The following is a 21,107-nucleotide window of genomic DNA, read 5'->3' as shown; positions in this document are numbered from 1 at the left end:
TAAATTTCCTTATAATTTATAGTGATTCAGAATAAAATAGATTAGCTGTCTCTGTTTATAGTATTTGTAAGGAACCTACCCTATAATATGTAAGTATCATTATACTTACATAAGGTCACTTGAAAGACTAAAGGTACATGGATGTCAGAGATAATCACTGTCAGTTTTCTGTCTTTTAATTAGTACTGCATGAAAGAAAAATAGGTATGGTTAATCATAATCAGACAAAAGTAATCCATGCTCAGTGCAGTAATATTCCTTTTAATTCTCTAGAAAATGGATTGCTTTCTTATTTATTTCGAACTTCTTATAGTTAATCAACTATATTTCCCTGGCAGTATGTTATTATTGCCCTAACACACCTCCATACTTTATGTTACATTTTATGGTAAGAGATACCAGAGATCAAGAGAAACCGTTACCGAGTGCTACTTTAAGCTGAGCTATATTTCTCAGGGAGCTATATTTATGTATGCACTTTGCATAATATAATATATATATGCCTTACACTGCTACGTATTAATATTAGCCCAAATTCAGAAATAAAAGCATGCCATTTTACATGTAGTGGAAGTCCATTTGTGGCAGGATTTTATTAGGGGAGCAGGCTGGGTGGTGCAAAAGTAAATAGTGGAGTGGAGGGAAGGGAAGAAGAGATAAAAACAGAAACAAAAATCATGATGCAACAACCAAAAAATGGTGCACAGTCAGTTTAGTTGGAGAGTTTCCTCACTCACTGAGTCAGCTCCTGCCTGTGGTGCTCTATTGGTGAAGACTGGCCAGGTTTTAAAGCTTCCCACAATTTTGAGAATACTACCAAAGGTAGCAGCAGCAATCTTACCTGTCTTCTGCAAGGATGAATCTTATCTGATATACATGAAATTACTGGCACAAGAGGACATTCTTATTTTACTAGAAAACAGGGTCTGATGCCCTGCCTCTTCTTTGCGCGTTGTGTAATCACTTACATATATGCAAGGAAAACAATGTGTGGGTATAAAATGCTACTGTATCAGCACACTAGCATTTTTACCTCTATTTTGCACTGGTGAAAGTTACTATACCAGGGGCAAAACTTGAGAATCCATTCCCAGCAGATTTCCTTACTTGTTTTTGAATGAAAAATTCAAGTATTATCAAAACTGAACAATTTTTAAACAATAATTTATCCCTCATCATTTATGCTACCTATTTCCTGTCTTGGATTCAGGCTATACAAAGCATAATGAGTTTCACTGACTGGTGTGTATTCACTAGTTTCACTTTCCTTTTCATCATGCACCAGTTCTGTGTTCCAGTGTCTGAGCCACTTCAGGGAACAGTTCAAATCTAAGCATAATATTGCTTTAAGCTTTAATTGAATAAAAACTTTATTAAAGTATCAGAGAGCTTTATTTTTTTTATTTTTTTTGCTTTAAGGAAACTAAATAGTTGACTTTCACCTACTGTTCCTTTAAATTGTGCTGCGTAAAACTGCCACAAAACAACTAAAAATCTTTCTATGGACTATTAGCCAAATCTTCAACTGCATTTTCAAAATAAATAATTATTAAATATCATTAATATTTTCCATGTCAATTTGTTTGAAAGCTTTTTTGAAAAATGCGGTTGTAGGCTAAGATTCTATGTACTAAATTATAAATACCAGAGGGGAAGGAAAGGGAGAGGAAAAGAAGACATTTATCATGGCAAGTCTGGTCAAGAGTTAATTCTGGAGGTGCTACCAAATGCTGCTGTAATGCCTCTTTTCCTGTTTATGGTAAGAACAATCTCCTCTTTTCTTCATCTTTCTTATCTTGTCAGAAGCACAGAGGTCACTTGCAAGGTGGATCTGATTCATGAGTGTTCCTGTCAACTATAGAAGTTCAAAAAATAAACTCAACCAGTATCTTGTTTAAGCTTTTAGATGGGAACTTATGAAACCTTTAAAACAGTTAAAGGCAAGAGCATGTTAGTCTCCATTTTTCTCTGTGCTATCAGTATTACTGTTTGCATTTGATAAGGCAGGGCTCAAGATTATTCTATTATGGAAACACTGCATTACTGAATAATCAAAGGATCCACTTGGATTTCTTTCACAAGACTTCACTTATATAAACAAAGAAAAGAAGGTCAAAAATTGTAGGTCCCCAAAGGGGAGCAAAACATTAATAGTCAGTGGCAATGTGTAGGGGGTACATGGGGTACATATGCACACCCCGATAGTGCTGGTGCACCCCCTGACAGGCCATACTCCCCACTTAGGTGAGAGACAGGGGAGGCAGGCAGGAGTGCCGGTGGCCCCCTTGTGAGCACCAGCTGGGGAGTGGAAGCACTGGATGAAACACCGCAGCCACTTTTGGGAGCACCGCAGCCACTTCTACGAGCACTGTGGCCACTTCCCGGTCAGCGCAATTGGCAGCGGGGACCCCTCTCCCCCTGCAGTTGGTGAGATTGGCCACAGGAAGACCTCCCCCCTGGTCGCTAACTGATCACTGGGGGGTGGGGGCATGTGCCCCCCCCCAACTAAGGTGGCACCAATCACCCATATTAATAGTAGTACAAAGGATGCAACCATGTACACGTTAAGGAAAGATAACCCTATTAGAATATTCTCCTGCAAAAGAAACTGAATTTCACGACATTCAGAGTTGAAGAACACAGCACTTGGAGCCAGTCATAGGGAAAATGATGCCCTAGGCAAACTTGTATTTTGTCCCTGCCCCCTCCACCACCTTCTTGGTGCTTCTGCAGGCAGAGATGTGTAGTCAGGGGTGTAGAACTGGAGCAGGTGCTGCCCTCCCCACAATATCTGGCCCAGCTCCTCCTGAGCAGCAGGCTCAAGGACACCAGCTCCCAATCTGTAAGCAGATGCTGCTGCCCCTGCCCCTGCCCCATGTTGCTCCCAGTGGGCTGCCAGGGCAGGCTGCACTCAGAGAGCTGCTTTGGTAGGTCAGAGATGCATCCTGCAGCTACCTGAGCCTGGCATGGGGCTGGGGTCGGGGCCACTCAAGTGGGGACCAGGAGAATGGAGCACTAAAGGAGAGTGGGGCACTTACCTGCTCTGTGCTCCATGGGGTGGGCCAGTGAGACCGGGATGGGCACATGGAGCAGAGCAGAGTGAAGCTAGCAGCCAGGAAAGGAAAGTTTGTGTAAGGAAGGAGCAGAAAACTGGGAGTCAAGCAGGAGGCAACAGGGCTGGCCTAGCCCACCCCCCACCACCCTCCACCTTCCCCTTCCTGTACTATGCCAGGATCTCAGGCTAATGGGGTGCATGGGGGCACTGCCCTGCATGGCTGAACTGGGGATGCATGGGGGGAGGACCATGGGGGTGGCAGACAGTGGCTGGGCTCAGACAGCTTCTGCTGAGCTGGCCTGGGCACCACTCCTCCTTCCTGGGGTGGGGATTGGCTGAACTGAGGTGAGGCAGCAGCTGTTTGGCACCCCCTAACAATGGCACCCTGGGCGGTCGCCCATGTTGCCCACCCCTAAGGCCGGCTCTGACAGCACCCATAATTCTTTCACAATACTCTGTAGTACAGAGTATAGTCAACATTTCAGATCCTTTGTAGAAGTTTTATTTTCAAGTAAGGATCTTAAAACTTGACAAAAACTGAAAAGAAGAAATTTTGGGTACCCAACTAAAACCTGATTTGCAGAGCACTGAATTATTCAAATGTCCTTGAGAGAAACTGTATATGTTGAGCACTGCTGGATTGTAAAATTCTGATGTCTTGAGATGGGCACCCAAAGAATCAGACGATGCTTTTGAAAATGTAGTCATAACCACTTGCCCAAGATAATAAAGCAAACCAGAGACAGAGTTGAGAGGAAAATACTGGTATCCTATTTCAGAATCCCATGATAAACACTAATAGATGAAAAACATTCTTTTTCTTCTGTACAGATTTCTTTTTGGCTGGCTACCAAAGTTTAGCTTAGCACCCTCAGCTTACATGGCAGTCTTTCCCTCTGTAGCACTCTTGGAACACTGCTACAGCATGTGGTTGCATTAAAAGGATTTTTCGGCACTTAGACTCCGGGGTTGTCTCTCAAATTTGTATTCAAACAGAAGCCGATTCTATCTTGTATTAAAAAGGCACATAGTATCCAGGACCTATTCCAGCATTTTTTGCATACCCTAGCTTAAACTTTTCCATTGATATCAAATGCTCTGAAATGCCCTTATAGTGTGTTTGTCAGTGCACTGAAGTCAGGTGCTCTGAGTTCTGTTCCTAGTTCTGCCTATGATATGCATTGTTATACTTGGCAAATCATTTTACTTCCCATGGTTTTGTTTTCCCTTCCATTAAATTGGAATAATTTAATTTACCTCCCTTTTTAAAGAAAGCTAAGCTGTATGGATGAAAAGGGCTGACTGTTACAAGAATAATAAAATAATGAAATGCACAGAAGAATCAATTCCCTATCCACTGACAATTTAAAGTGTAAAGAAACATGAAGTGCTACAAAATGCAAAAACACCTCTAGTCTCTTCTAAGTGTAGTTGTTTAAAATTCGCCTGCCCAGCAAAGTTCAAACTTCTCCATCATAAGCAAGAATGAGAGTTATATAATGAACAGGCCTATTTGTTACACAGAGGGGACTGTAGGCCCAGCCCCATACATAAACCGCTAACCCTCTCTGTTGTTAGAAGTATAAGTGTGTAACAACTGAATACTTGGGACAACTGAAATAAAAACAGAGATAGGAGTACAGGTCAAAGGTTAATAACAAGCACTCCAAGGGAGACATCAAGCAGAGCACGCTGGCCCTCAAACAAGTCTAAGGAACCATTGGGTACCACCCCCTGAAACTCTGTTCAACAACATGCATGGATGAGGAACAGGAAGACAGCCCAACCATTGCCAGGGGTCCCCTGAGCCAGAGTCTACTTCCTGCTCAGATAGATGGCCAGCTTAGCTAGAGCCAGGAGGTGGTTAACCGGGAGGACTTGGTGGGACCACGGCTGGGGAGTAGTGCAACCAGAACCCCAGCAGGAGATCCTTGAAAGGGCAGTGAAGGGTTCTGCAACCTGGCTCACTTGAGGTAGGGGAACACCAGGGTCTCCCTCTACTAGCAGAGGGCCAGTGTCATGTTATGAACAGGAAACTGTCTTTATAAATGTTGACTAAAAGAAAGATGGCTGAAGGGAAGAGTGCTGAGTAGAAAGAGTGGTAGAAAAAGAGGAGAAGAAAGCCAAAGAAAGCTAGAGCAAATGCAGGCAGGAGATAGTGAACTATCAGTAAGTTCATGTACCTCAAGACGGGGGCTATGAATAGATATTCAAAAATCCTGAGCCTGAACTGATTCAATCCTTGCAGGTTAGTCTAACCTGCAAAGCTTGAGCCGATATGGAGGTGGATAGACATTCCCTTTTCATTCCAGAAATGCCACAACATGCCTGCAGTGGCTCAATACTGGGGGGCGGGGGGGAGGCATGGCCAGGGCCCAGCAGAATGCTATGATTAGGAAGGGATATAAACCCCAACCCAGCCTGCACCATCCCAGGCTTTTCCCCCTGGCTGCTCAAGGGGCGAGACTGTTGCCAGACGCTGCATCTGTTGATACTGAGTTTTTTAATCTGTTTCCCTGCTTCTTCAGACTGTTTGCAAAGCAGTTAATTTCTAACACCTTTCTCTGTCCCCTCTTGAAAACTAACAGATTGCACCCAGCAGCAGAACAAAGTTTATCAGCCTATCAAGCCCTACAAAAGAAAACATCTCTCTCATTAATTTCATGCTCCTCTTATCTGCAGGGTATTTGCAAGCCACTAACTGTCTGCCTTTTGTTCCAGTGAAATTGGAGGCCCACACAGCCACCTCTCAGCATTAGCTACAATGGAGGAGGGTGGGGGCATGACAAGATGCCGGTCCCTTCTCTGGGGGCCCTGCTGTGGGAGGGGGGAGCCCTGTTTGAGCAGCCAGCGGGGAGTGGGGAGTGAGGGTGGAGCAGGAGAAGGCCTGGCAGCTGCTGCAGTCCCTCAGCCAGCTGGAGCAGTGATAGTACACTGGCTAAGAGGGAGAGAGGCAGGACCAACCCTCCAGCATCTGGGATGCTGGGGGACTCTGGTTGAAGTTAAACCAAGAAGGGGTCCAGGACAGCTATTGCATAAACTGGGCTGACCCAAATCAGTTAAGTCTGATACTTCATTCAATCAAATTTATCTCAAACCAGTTTCAATCATTTTCAAACTGGTTTATGTGCACTGAACACCTGTTCTGTTACAGGTTTAAACCAGTTTCTGATCACTTAAACTGGTTTATGTGTAATGTCTGTCCCTAGCCTAAAAGTTCAATGTTGTGATCCATGACCAGCACAAAAAAGTTCAGCTTTTAGGATCATTCATCACTTTGTTTGCTGTACAGTGAAAAACTGATGTAAAAATAACATTTTTAGACAACTAAACTGTGTTGACTAATATAGATACTTTATTCTTACCTGTGTTTTCCATTATAGCTAAATATATATATATAAGTAGTTTAGAACAGCCATATTTTGACCCTTATAGTGTCAAGATGGTAGTTTTACAACAGAAAGTGAAAGATATTGTCATGCCATAACTCTTAAATTACCATAGACGTCTCAGAACCCTCTTCTATTTGGGACTGGATACCCCTTTCCAAAATAGATATAACAAATAGATATATATTTTCAATTTACCATTCCCAGATCTGTTTATGACCCTCATATTGAAAACCTATGATCTAGAGATTTCTTTTGAAAGAATTAAACCTGTAACTGAAATGTTTCATATTATCCCAAAGTGGCAGTTTGTGACCTTTTGTCAGTTCATGCGCTGTAGAATGTCATGAAGTTGCTCAGATAGCAAATCAAAAATGTTCTCCTTTACTTGGATTTATGATCTACTAACTCAGCAGAAAGAGGCAGAGAAAAATACTCTCCGTTAATTGGATACATGAAGTAAGAATTATTTGAATTATGATGAGCTTACATTTACGTGGTGACTTTCATCCAAATAGTTCCCAAAGTGCTTTACAAACTTAACTAATTGATCACACAGACCATAACCATAGGAATCAAATTACTAACCACTACACAGCTATCTCTGGGGTGAAATAACAACAGTTTCACTGTGTGTGGCTGTATTGCTCAATACTTCAAGGAAGGAAGCAAAAAAAGAACACCTACATTTCCCCTGAGAGCTTCAGTAAGTACGATGAATATAACCAAATTGCCATCTATCTTTTTTCTAACTGACCCCACAGTTTATGGTCTACTGTAACTCCCAGCTCTTTCTGCAGTTCTGCAACCTAGCTAGTACTTCCCCAGTATGTATTTGTGCATATGACTGTTCCATCTCAAATACAGGACCTTGCCCTTGTCCTAGTTGAATTTCATTGAATTGCTTTCAAACCATTTATCCAATTTATCAAGGTTATTTTCAATCCTAACCCTATCCTGATTTAAGGGAAAAGTTTTAAAAGCTAACTGGTTACGCTCGTGATTAGAGGTCAATTGAACTTGTAGAATCTGCCTGATCATTATAGATAGTCAGCACTTGGTTATGTGTAATTCTTTTTCACACGTTTTCATGTAGGTTGGTATACTGAATCAAACATGAGAATTTGAGCTTGAAAAGTTTATGTGTTTCATCTTAAGAGGAGCACTTCAAAAAAATTAAACATTTGTTCCCACTGACTGAGAAGGAGTTTTGCAAGGGTAGTGTTCAAGAACTAGGCCAAACTTAAATTGGGACTTCATGAACTAGAATTAACTAAAATCTAAGGCCAAGATTTATTAAGAAAATAAAAGCCAGCAGTTGGGAGTGTTATTTGTGAGTTATATAAACCATGTTGCTGCCATGAACGAGCATCACATGCTTATGTTCTCAAAAAGCATGCAGCTCTGTTCCACAGTGACAGTGGTTTTGGAGGTTACGTAGACACTGCAGAGAAGCCAAATGCATTAGCATTACCTACATTCCCTAGCACCAATCATAGTAGCTAGGCACGCTGTGTACATTGTTCCAACATATCCTTAGTAGTTCTCCATGTTTGTTCTGTTACTGGCTCCTACTTGAAAACTGACATCATGTGGAGTCACTGCCTAGCCATTCTTAAGAAAAATGCACAACATTTATGTATATTTAGGACTTTCACCTATTTATTAATTTATCCTCCCTATGAGTGTGTGAGCTAAGAAAGTAGTGGTATCCTCATTTTATGCAAGAGGAACTGAAACACTGAAAAATTAAGGACTGAACACAGCAGATAGTATCTCTTGTAGCTAAGCACCTTTGACTTTTATTGTAGTTGCAGTTCATTGGACCCTTATTTTATTTTTCACGTAAATAAACCATTGTGAAATTCAGACTTGAAACTGAATGGCCCAATACAAAGGCATGTACTGTACTTGCTGTAATATTTCATTTGAAACCACATTTTCCTCTACAGATAAAAAGTGCAAAAAAAGTTTTGAATTATAGATGTATACTCATTACAGTGAATATCCATTCAAATGAGAGATGTTGAATTTAAAAATCCAGAAATGTATACCCAGAAATGGAAGGTATATACTCCATATTTCAATAAATATAAGGATATTTAAAAAATAAATATGGGGGGAGGGTCAACAGACTGCACAAGATTTTTTTCTTCTTGTTCAGCTAGATCTGTTCACAGTATATGTGAGACCAGCTTCTTTGAATGAGTATTCCCGACTGGGGCCAAGCCTGTAGCCTGCTTATCCCTCAGTTTGAGAAAAGACAAGAAGAGGGACCTTACGTGTTGCTTTTCTTTTTTTATTGGCCAGTTAGGGCTTCTTTAGCCTCAGTATCTACCCGTCACATTCCTATATCCAGCTAGATATTCTGAAATTCAGATTAGTTTACATTATCTAAATAAGTCATAGAATCATAGAAAATTAGGGTTAGAAGGGATCTCAGGATGTCACCTAGTCCAATCCCCTACTCAAAACAGGACCATCCCCAACTATCTCATTCCAGCCACAGCTTTGTCTAGCTGGGTCTTAAAAACCTCCAGGAATGGAGATTCCACCACCTCTCTGGGTAACCTGTTCCAGTGCTTTACTACCCGCCTAGTGAGAATGTTTTCTTTCCTAATATCTGATCTAAACTTCCCTTGCTGCAACTTGAGACCATTGCTGTCATTTGCCACCACTGAGAACAGTCTAGCTCAGGAGTGGACAAAATGGTGGATCCATTCAGTGGCCAGACTCCATTTCCTAGCAGCCCCTGTCCATGTTGCTATGCCCCATTTCCATGCAGACACTAGCAGTGGCAGCATCGTGACAATGCAGAGCCAGGGTTTCCATGGCAGGGTGCACAGCTGGGCAAGAAGCTGCTCTAGGGCCAGAGCTGCAATCTTGCAGTACTGACAGTGTGGTTTGGAGCGAGGGCAGAGCCACAATCCACTTCCTGCATGCCCCTGCTCAGGGTGTGCGGGCAGTGGATCAGAGCTCTACCCCAGCTCCAGACCACACTGTCACCGCTAGAAGATCCCAACCCTGGAACAGATCCCTGCCCTACCACGCATGCTGCCAGCACTGTTGGGGCCAGTCTCCATCAAAATTGTGGCCCTGTGCTGTCATGGCATTGCCTCTGCTGGGTCTCCCTGGTAACTGACTGCAGCAATGCAGGCAGGGGCTGCTGGGAAACGGAGTTCACTGTGAGCCCAATCCAACCCACAAACTAGACTTCGCCAGCCCCTGGTCTAGCTCCATCCTCCTTGTAGCTACCCTTCAGGTAGTTGAATGTTACTATTAAATTCCCTCTCAGTTTTCCCTTTTCAGGACTAAATAAGCCCAGTTCTCTCAGCCTTTCCTCAGAAGTCATGTGCCCCAGCCCCCTCACCATTTTCATTGCCCTCCACTGGACTCTCTCCAATTTGTCCACATCCCTTGTGTAGTGGGTGGCCCAAAACTGGACACAGATGTGGCCTCACTACTACAGAATACAGGGCAATAATCACTTCCCTCAATTTGCTGCCAACACTCCTACTAATGCAGCCCAGTGTGCTGTTAGCCTTTTTTGCAACAGGGACACACTAATGTACAGAAGAGTTGTACAGTTGTGCTCAGTGGGATGGAAACAAAGGTCAAATGCTTTGGAAGGATAAGCAGATTGGCAGCAAGAACCAGGAAAATGTCTCCTTCACTCATTGCCCCTTAACCTGCTTGTATCGATAATTAATGGCATTATGTTTCTTTGAAGTCTCCAGTAGTATAACTACTGTCAAATCCAGAACATATTAGATAGTCTGTTTCCTAGAGTGACAGTTCCCACAGAATATCTTGTATTGAATTTACATTCAGGTGATAACGGCAGGTGCATTAAAAAAAAAGTAGGCCACCTGCTATAATACAACTGTCAGCTGTTTAAGTTTTAAAATAATTAACTTTAAAACAATATTTCTTCATAGAAAAAGAAAACTATCAAAACGATATACTGTTTATAAATTTGAATAGAGAAGAATACTCCTCTGACCTTTACAACTTTCAGATCCCTATTCCGTCAGTTCCCTGCTAGACTTTTCTTTCTTCTAACTGAAAGTTAATCCTTCATTCAAAAGAAATACATAGGGAAAATTTCTAGAAGCCACAACTCCTGTTCAGGAGCCTTTAATTTGTATTTAAAGTCTTGTTTTGGCTCGAAAAGCCTATGTAAACTTGGCAGAGGGCACTTACTGTCAATCACAGTCAAAGTACCATTTAAAATCCTTTGAAGCCTATCAGTGCTATTGCACTAAAAGTGGGCCAGCTACAGAAAACTAACCGGCTGAGAAGAGGAGGGAAGTATACATGGAGGCATTGAGCTCAGAAGGAATTAAAGAGGAAAGTCATTTTATTTGGGTGGAGACTCTGCAGGAGAGTGAGGTGGGAAAGGCAGGGAAATAGGAAAGGTGGGCTAATTATTCCAGCTGTTAGCTCACTGTCTGATAAATTGTTTACAGCTGAACAATCTTTGCTTGCTTCTTGTATTTCATGTAGTTTCTGGGAGGTGGTTTGGATTGGTTTTTTGGGAACTGCCTTAGTAACTTGTTTTTAGCTGCTTGATGGTATCCTCTTTATTTTAGTTTTTTTTCCAAAAATGGTTTCTATCTTAACAGGAAAGGGTGAGACTTTCCATATATTTCTCCTCTAAATCATTTTCTATAGCAATATTTATCTTGACGTTTGTAAACACAGGATAATACAAACTTGAATTTCTCCTGCCCCTCAACTTCCTTTACATGGTGCACTTACTGCTAGTTCTTTTCTCTTTGTTTCCCATAAGAAGGCTCTGCAAACTTTGCAGCACAGGATGTGGAGCCAAAGTACTCTTTCAAATGTCATTGCTGTATGTATAAAAAGAATCAAAGCCAGCATAAATTATTCTTATAAATTTGGATAAATATAACCAACTAGGGTGTGTGGGGATTAAACAAGTCAATATTCATCAGTTTTGGTCTTGTGTCAGACATGAGAGAAGCTGGGGAGAAAAGCAACTGCAATGGGCTTTTTAATCACTTTTATGAAACATTCATTATTTAGTGAAAAGCTACAGGAGAAGGGCTTTCAGGTACAGAATGCCTTTTGAAATAGGTTGTGGCTTTTACCGTCTCCTGACACTTATTTAATTGAAAGTTGATGAAGTGAATGGAATGTTTTGGTTTTTTGGGGCTTTTTTTCAAGTATTATAGTTTAAAACTGAAAAAAAACAAACACCCAAACCCCTAAATTGCAGCCTCCTCTATCAGGGCATTGTGTCACAGTTTATAAGAGGCTATATCAAGCAACTCATGTATGATATAGCATTGACAACTTTTACTAACAAACATCCAGCTGCAATATCACCAGATATGTTTAACTGTTAACCCTGGAACTGAGAATAATGATAGTGCCTGCTGTGATTCTTTTGGTAATCCATGACTGATATCCCATAAAATAGCTAACAGAGGAGTATACAATACAACTATCTGTTCATTTTTAGAGATAAATGAAAACATATTATTTGTTAATAGAGCAAGAGAATTCCTCCATTTGCTCATCAGCTGTATTTCCAGTAATCCTAGCTTGATCTGGCACAACAGCAGCTAGTAGGATTTACAGTCTGCTTTTCTCTTACCCCAAAGAGAAGCAAGTACTTTAACTGTAGGAGACAGCAACTGTAAGAAAATGTGAATATGCCATATGCTGTGACAATTAGTTGCAATCTTTTATATGTAAGCACGTAAAACCTACTCCTACCTATTCAGGAGCTTTCTGCTGGTTTCCTTCCACATTTGAAGACTACAGAAGGCTAACTTTTTAGCTCTGCTACTTGCTGCTGGCTGAAGATGAAAGGTAGTCAGTTCTGAGGACTAGTTGAGGGGTTTGTGTGCAGTGCGAGTAAAACAGGTAAAAATATTTTTGGGTCTAGAAAGGGAGTCTTTGCTCCCCAAAAATAGTTTCTTGTATAAACAAGATGTAGCAAATGTTTGTTATGATCCATTGTTATGGAATGGTTTTCTTCTCAGTATTCTAGAACGAAAATAACCCAAATGTTCACTCTCTAAAAGTAGTGGCTGATCAGTATTTCAACTGATTTCTTATTAGAACTGTTGTTAGCAAAAGCTGTCACATGTCAGTTGCCAACAGAAGTGAAAACTTTAACAGATGTTAATATAAAAAATCAAAAGGCTACCAAATAAAGAAAGCAACGTATTTGTGTATATATGCCAAAGAATTAAAAACCTGAGTTCAAATTCTAATTAGCAATTTGCTCATGTTGGTGAGGTAGTTAGTTGTGTTAACCTGAACTCAGTCAGAAGGCAGAGCAAAATGGTGGCTTAAAGACTGACTTGTTCAGCAAGTTGTAACCTTTCATAGGTGGCTGCCTACTTTTGTCATATGCTATTAATGTACTAGTAGAGAGCTAAACAGAAAGGAATAAAGCAATTTAAGTACAAAGGATGGAGATAGGAGGAAGAAGAGTAGGGGGAGGTGGGTTGAAAAGATCAAAAGCAATTAACTAAGCAGTAAAGCACTGAAGGACAGGGGTTATGAAAGCTAGTCCAGGTAATGGGATAAGAATCCAGAGTCTCTGTTGAGACCATAAATAACAATTCAGGTTGTGGATGATTTTTTGTTTTACAGTTTTGTATTCCACTTGGTTATTAAAGTTTCATTGTGTAAGAACAGCTACTCTGAGGTCAGTGATAGAATATCCAAAGTTCTGATGCAGGGTTTTGGGTCTTTCTGGAACTGATGTCAAATCAATGTCCATTTATTTTTTCATGTAGGGATTGTCCTTTCTTGCCAATGTCTAGTAAGTTTGGTTTCTGCAAGTCCATTGGTAACATCTGAGAAAGCAGTCTGTTGCCTACGAAAGCTCATGCCTTTCTGAATGTGTCTTTAAGGTGCCCCCTGGTGTGCCTTCTACCCTGGGACCCAGTTCTCACAACTGGATCTGCATGAAAATCAGGTTTCTTTGATTTGTAGAATGCTTGGAGATCCTAGGATGAAAGAGGAGCTCTGAGGACTAGTGCACCCTAAAAGAAGGTTTGGAGTTTTTTTTAAATTCCCACTGGTACATCTTCAATGTTACTGTATGTAATATGTATTCATGATTGTATTATCTGGCCTCAATCCTGGGAGGACCTTAAAGGGTGAACATGTTATTCTCATGGGTAGCCCCATTATCTTTCACATGGGTTAAGAGGTCTATCTGCTGGGAAATTGTTGCAGGAGCAGCCCATAATTTGTACCATGCCATCCTTTGATTATAAATTGTCCAATTGGTTCAAACCAGAATTTGTTATGGGGGCTGCATTCATTGGGTTTTATTCCTCCCTCAATCCCGTAGCTTTATTTAGGCCTTGGGAGAATTCTAGCTGTAGTGTTTCCTTTGAAAATTGCTTGGCCTTTTTTTTGGGAAATAGTCACCATCTTAATGCTTAGGCTGGCTGTGTCCATTTATAGTATTACTGTTTCCAATAATATCCTTGCTGATCTCATGAAAGAAAAAACAGTAATGAAAAAGACATTGGGTTTGCTCCAGCTGAAGTGAACAGTAAGTTCTCTCTGACCTTTTCTCTTTTTTCCAAAATAGTTTAGGAAAAAAACATCTGTAGTCAGATCTGGCCATGGGTATGTGTACATTTCAGAGTGAACAAAATACTATAATTTTTTTTTTCCACCTCTGAAAAAGATAAAATTCTTTTGAAAACAACTGTGGTCCAGTGGCTATTTAAAGGGGCACTGACAACTTAATCTAGATCTTTTTATTATGAAAATTACAGTATTTTCAGATATTAAGCTGTTTTATACCCCCTACCAATTTTTTAATTCAAGTCACTTTTAGTTTTTTTTAAATGATTTTGCTTTTGTTTGCTTTTGAGAGCCTTGCAGTCAGTAAAGAGAACATGCTACCACCCAGATCCTCTAAGCTGATTTAGTATACACAGACCTTAGACCTCACAAGGAGCCTGTGATTTCATTGCAGCTTTATGCAGGCCCAGTGGTCAAACTACAAGGATGATCTTGTAGGACTGGAGCTAAGTTAATGTCCATGGTGGCACTTTGTACACAATATAAACTGGGGGAAAAAAGTAGATGCAAACTATTTTCTTTGATCTCTTTCGGCTACTAGTTTGAAGTGTTACATATAACCAAAGTAAGTACAATATTTTCATGCTTACTGTGACACTCAATGTATCAGAAACATGGCTAGTAAGTCTAAGAAAATTATTTTTAGAAATATAGTGTTTTTTTAATCTGCTTCTCACTGTGGGAAGACTTTTCCACAGTCATCTCTTACTTTTCCTCTCATCTTGTTCAATACTCTCATCACTGCTTCAGTTTAGATTCAGTCCTGCATGGACCAGCATGTAATTAAACACATGCATACATCAGCATAGTACTGGAGCCTTAGAATATAAGCCCTTCAGGGCAGAGACCTTTGTCGTTGGCATTCCCCCTCTCCTCTATAAAGCTTTCGACATTTTTGGATTTTGGATACAGGTAAACAGATCACTTGTATAGCTCCAAAGAACATTCTGAACTTCAGGCTGCCTATATTAAAATTAATTCATTTTTTCTTTGTTTTTCACTGTTTCACTACTATGTGGTGCATATTTTACACTGACATAAATAGAAGGGTATTCATATCAGCTGTTATTGTGTCTTGCCATCTGAGATGTAAAAGATGTAATAGTTGCCCTACTAGTGGTTGCCAGAGATTTTTCTACTAGTTACCCCCATTGCAGCTATTTTTAGCTATGCAGGAAATGGATTTCCTTTCTCGGAACATTTTGAAGTGTTTTTTTCCAGGAAAACTCCTTGGAAACTGGGATGATGGAATCAGGGTTTTTTAAGGTTTGGGTGCCCCCCCACCATGAAAATTCAGAGCTTGATTCACTAGCCCTGTATTATGAATTAGATAGAGCAGGCCTTGAACCTGCAGGTCTTCTTTACCCCAGGTGAGTGCTCTAAGCCTTTTTTTTTTCTCTCTCTCTCTAATTCTGATCAGGAATTCCAGCTGGAATTGAAAAATGTTTCACAACAAAAATAAAATCAAAATTGATATTTTCCATTTCAATTAATTGGCAGTTGTGGGAGTGCGGGCTGACCACTTCTTCACTAAAAATCCTGACCAGTCCTATTTCTTTACTACTCCAAGTGCAATTGTGGACAGTTTAAAGAAAAACACTAGTGTGACGAGGCAACAAACAATAAGAAAAACAGGGATCAACTTTTTTTAAAGCATGCAAGTCCCATAGACTTTTGAAGAAACTCCACTTCCCTTTTTGAGAATTCGTCTTGACTCTAAATTCCCTAACAAGTTTTGAACACTGGCCGCCAGGGTCCCTGTCCCAAAGAGTTTACAGACTCTTGGCAACTGCTTTGCAAGCTTGGGACATGCTCAACTTCATGCATGTATGCACCTTAGTGGCCTGTGGAAAGCCAAGCACCTAAGTTTGTGAAACCAGGAGCAAAGCACAGTGAACTGAAGCAGATATTTGGTTAGGCTTCTAAGAGCTTTTATTTCTTAAGAACGGGGAACATAGATATATTTGGGGGGGGGTGGTAATAGTCTCCATGGGCAAGTCTACATGTGCGTTAATGTACGTTAGTTAATGTGCATTAAATCTAGTACTTCCTAGCGCCTACACACAAGCGCAGAGGCTGTTCCGATGCACTGGAATTCCAGCGTGGCGGAGCAGACTTGATTGAGTCAGCTGGAGTGTGGCAATTCCCGTGCTTCAGCAGCCTCCTGCGTCATGTGTATCAGCATCCCTGCACTTCCAAATGGCAGTCGGGGCACTTGAACTAAAGCTCAAATGAGTTTTAGTTCAAGCGCCCCTGCCACCATTTGGAAGTGCAGGGATGGTGATGCATGAGATGCGGTAGTGGCAGCTTTCCACGCTGCTGTAATTAAAGTGCGACACCCTACCCCCAGAGCACCTGTAAACACATCCTCCTGTGAGGTACTGTGAAAATATGCATTAGCCTGACTTAACCCACATTAACTAAAGCAAATGCTTTTCAAGTGACGCTTAATGCGCATTAGCCTATTTGAGTAATTGAGCGTAGTTTTGGTTTTTTTTACCTGATGCTCTAATGCGCATTCAAATAGACTAAAGCGCACTTGTAGACAAGCCCAGGGTTCACATTACAGGAGAACTGGGGGGGGACTGAAGCCAATGGCAACGTGTAGGGGGTGCATGTGCATCTCCTGAGACCATTGGTGCCCTCCGCCCCCCCCAGACAGGCTGCACTCTCCACTGAGTTGATGGAGTGGGGGGGGGGGGGGGGGCAGGTGAAAACACCGGTGCCCCACCTATTAGTGCCACATGGAGTGCTGTTTCCCCATTGGCACAATTGGCCATAGGGGAACCACGCCCCAGTCGGTGAGATTAGCTGTGGGGGGCACTAGCCCCCTCAACTAAGGTGGCACCAGTCGCCCATGGGCTGATCCCCTCTGTATGATTTGAAAATCATAACGTGGGGGCAAACTGGGGAGACTGCTCCAGGCCCTGCTCTTTGGGAGGCCCGGTGAAGCCAAGCCAGCTTCGCCTCCAGCCACTCATTGCCATCGCTAGGGCCTGCACCCTGCTATGGTCATTCCCCAAACAATCTTTTGGGGAAAACTATTTTTAATCCTATCTAATTTGGGACTCAAAGTGAGATGGCGCGCAGGCTGTGTGGTTTGTATTGACACAATGTGCCTGGGTGGGAGGCAGGTGATGGGCTGCTCAACTTTTTTGCAGAGCCCTCCCAAAAGTGTATCTTGAAGCGGGGTGGCACCCTCTGCTTTGAGAGGAGGGAGTGGCAGCCTGTGGGAAGAGATGAGCGGGGGGAGGAGGCAGCTGGGGGCACGAGGGGCAGAGGCTGAGGGCAAGGGGTCGAGGCAAGCGGCGAGAAGGGCGCTCGCGGTCGCCGAAGCCGGCTCCCAGGCTCTCTCAGGAGGAGGCTTCTTCATTCGCCTGTTCGCTGTCAAGGCCGCTTGTAGAGGCCCGGAAGGCTTGTGCCGGCGCTTCGCCCTCAGGCCCGGCCTGTGCCGGGGAGCCGCGGCTGCGGGCACAGGCGGGGAGGGATGCTCCGCGGAGGTCTCGTCACCCGGGTTTCCTAGCCCGGCCTCCGAGCCGCCGCGGCGCGGGGTGAGTCACGGCTCGGCAATGGGAGGTAGTGTGCGCGGGGGCGGGCCGGGCCGGGGCACCGGAGCCCTGCGAGCGGCCGTAAACGCGGCGCCGGGGGAGCCGCCCTGCGGGGGGGGAGCGCAGAGAGGGGGGTCCGGCTGCGGCGGCGCCCGCTCTGCTCCCGGCCGCCGAGGGCGCGGCGAGGCGAAGCGAGGAGGTCGCCCAGCGCTTGAGGTGGGCAAACTTTCCAGCTGCTTCTCGTCGCCGCTGCCCGGGAGGGGGAGTGTCCGCCCGCTTATAAGCAGCTGCAAAGTCCAAATGTCAAAGAGCCGGGAGGCTGCGGCTCTTCCAGGGCTTGCTCCCGCGCCAGCCCAGCGGGTGAGTCGGGGGCGCGGGTTTGGACAACTTGGCTCGGGTTTGGTCCGGGTCGAGAAGGGGAGGCTGTAGGGGACAGCCAAAGCTTTGCCGGGGGGCGAGGTATCGTCCTCTCATAGGTCTATCTTTTCCATTTCTGAGTTGCCTGACAGTCATGCCTATTAAAGGCTATTCCCTGCTTTGCCTTTTTTCTTTCTTTTTTTTTTTTTTTTGCCTCTGCCAAGTCATTTCTACTTTTGAAGAAAAAGGAAGGAGCCAAGCGGACAAGCTGGTTACAGGTCAACTGGCGATATGCTGCAGGGAACACATTTAGATAGCAGTAAAGAGGCACCATCTTTATCCAAAAGGAGTCCAAACTTGTAGAAGAGGCGATAGGTTTTATTCGACTAACTGGATATTTGCAAGCCATTCATTTGCAAGCTTTCAGGCACGCTTGGCCTTCATCAGGCATATAGGAGAGAGCAAAGATTGGCAGAGTTGTGCTGGGTCGAAATGACTGTTCAACCTGGATACCTGTCGTTATGCAGGGGCTGTAACGAGCCCCTTTTCCATGTGTTTATTGGAGCAACGGACTTAACAAACTTAAAAGTTCTTACAACTCCCCCCCCTTCACTTATGTCATGTACAAAAAAAAATCTGAACTACAGTAAGTTTTAGTTTTTTAAAGATCAGCTCTTGCTCCCACCAGGACCTGACCATTCTGCAGAAACAGGGGCAGGACACAACTTTCTGAACTTTGAAAAATGCACTAAACTTTGAGGCTCGGTGTCTGAACACTTTCTTACGATGCTTGCCATGTTGGGTAAAATACAACTCGGAATCCTTGTGAAAAGTAGCTCTTGCTTAAGAGCAATGGATCAAAATGTGATTTCTTGGTAGCAGGTAACTCTTTCCCCTCCCCCCCCTCCTCCCCCCTAGCAATAAAGCAAGTAGATTATAATTTTGAAAGGCTGCACTACCCGGGCTGGGGGCTCTCTTGCGTGCTTTCTTTCTTTTTTTTTTTTTCTTTTTGCTGATGATCCCATTTTGAATTGTTTAACCTTTTCATTTTAGGAAAAAAAAAACAAGCCAGCCAACCTTTTTATATATTCAGAACTCACAATCTAGTGAACAGCTTGTATTTGATACTAGGAGGGGAAAATCTATTCTAAAGATGTCTGTCAGGTTTGTTCCTCAGTGAAAGTTTCTCAGCAGACTAGAATTCTGTAAATATAATTTTGAAATGTTAATTTAAAGACGGTAGCTTAATAGCACTTATGCACCTGGTTAACTTTTCATATTACCTTTAGGATTTGGGCCTAGAGAAGCATTAGTACTTGAGTTCTCAAAGTAAAACACATTATTTAATTGATAGAGGGTTGAACAGATTGTATTTTTCTTTTGTAGGGGTCTTGCATTTGGAGGAGACGGCAGGGCTTCTGTAAAAGTCATTTATGGATGTTTTGCATGTTTGGTTGTTGAAGTATTTTACTATCAAGTTCCATCCCCCACCTTAAATTGTTGTATGTCTGTATAACCTTTAATAATTTAATTTCTGTTTCCCGTAACTCAGGATAGGGTTTAGCCTAGCTTGCATATAATTAAAGGCCTGATCCAGTGTGGTCAGTGGGAATCTTCTGTGGGCATGGGATTGGATCTTTTGTGTTCTTGGTAAGACTTCTTAATGGAAGTCCAGTCCATAATTTTTACAACTATCCATACAACTTTTAATGAAAATGGAGCCTTTTAATGACAGCTATCGGAGAGCCTGTGCTGTTATCCTAAGAACTGAAAGATGGAACTACAGGTATCAGCATCTAGTAAGAAGAAGGGCATCTGGTGAGAGTTAAGGCTCTTTCAAAAGTGATCATCTTCATGTACTAACGGACTAAGAAGGGACCAATCTTTGAAGTGAACCCATGTAGCACAAAAGAACGTATATGAAGCATTATGATTTTTATTGCAACTAAAATTCTCACTTCTTTTATTTTGAAGTGTTACCGCAAGGGTTTATCCAATAGCAGCTTTCTCTTAGCTTTGTGAATAAAGTCCCAATTTTTTAATCTTCGTTGCTGTGTTGGTTCTCCCACTCATTTCAGTTCATAAAAACATCTTGTGCTAAACTCTCCACCTTGTTAGACTCAAGGCATCCCTTGGAAAATGCCAGTTCTTAGTTTTTACTCCTTTGCAACACAAGAATTGCTCTATTTTTTTTTGTGGTCAAAAAAACTCAGAAAAACCACAGCAGGTTAGAATGTTTTTAACACTCTAGATTCCTGTTTTAAACCCAGATATTTATCTTGTAAATGCAGTTTGCACTCCTAAACAATAGTACTACCATTGTTAGGTACTCTAGAGCACCTGTGACAGGGTCTCGAGGTATTCCAAGGCGCCACAGCACATGGGTTGAGAATCACTGGTCTACATTGAAATTTTGCCTTATTTCACTCGATGTCAACAGCATAATTCTATTTAGGTTCTCATTATGAGACACGTTCTAAATTAGCATTTTGAATTTGTGTGCTTTAATATACTCACTGTATTCTTTTTAAGTATTCTTAAGTATTCTTTTTTAAGTCCTTTTTTATGTACCCTCTTTTGGCCTAACCCTGCAGTCAGTCCGCACTGAAATATCCCTTTGACTTCAATGGGAGCTCTGTGTGCAAAAAGATTGCTTGATTAGGCCCAGTCATTATATATAATCATACTTTGATAGAAATTATTTCTCTTCTAAATTTTGCTATAGAATTCAGAGTTTCACTTGATATAGGTTCTTTGAAACTTAAGAGTAGAAAATCATGTGGATACATTTTTTTCTGAAAGACTTCTTGTTCTCTGATCAGACACAAAAAAGAGTGATTCTCTAGCGAGCCAAATTACAGTTTTCCTAGTATATAATCGGTGGCAATTACTTCTTTGTATATGTATATAATAAAGAGAGAGACTGTCAAGTTGCACGCAGTTAGGTTCGCAAATCCTAAAAGAATTGCTTGCATAAGTTCACCAAATGCTTTGATGTAGTGCATGTTATTTGTGATACAGCTGTCACTGGCCATCATCAAACAGCCAGAATTAAATCATACCTGAAGTTTCAAATTCCATTTCTGTATGCCTAAAACCATTTTGCCTGACAACAAAGACAGACGCAATAATGTGACTTAAGGCAATTGACACCCCAGAGCATCAGTAGTT

General features: G+C 42.2%; 1 protein-coding gene across 6 annotated transcripts in view; it reads left to right on the top strand.

Moving 5' to 3' along the window:
- Nucleotides 1–21,107, top strand: part of SGMS2 (sphingomyelin synthase 2) — a 138,863-nt gene that overhangs the window by 57,563 nt on the left and 60,193 nt on the right. The window contains exon 1 of one of the 6 annotated variants that reach the window (XM_090036737.1): nucleotides 17,326–17,582. The exons of 3 other annotated variants lie outside the window; for them this stretch is intronic. The gene's annotated coding sequence lies outside the window, so the exon portion shown is untranslated. Of the gene's footprint in view, nucleotides 1–17,325; nucleotides 17,583–17,677; nucleotides 17,940–21,107 lie in introns of those variants that run through there. 2 more of the 6 variants (XM_090036736.1, XM_090036742.1) reach the window with 2 other exon arrangements.

Source organism: Crocodylus siamensis, chromosome 2 (assembly GCF_052110815.1).
Source record: "Crocodylus siamensis isolate JL-2025a chromosome 2, ASM5211081v1, whole genome shotgun sequence".
NCBI lineage: Eukaryota > Metazoa > Chordata > Crocodylia > Crocodylidae > Crocodylus > Crocodylus siamensis.
Note: the sequence above shows the minus strand (reverse complement) of the source record. Positions and strands in the feature narration are given on the sequence as shown.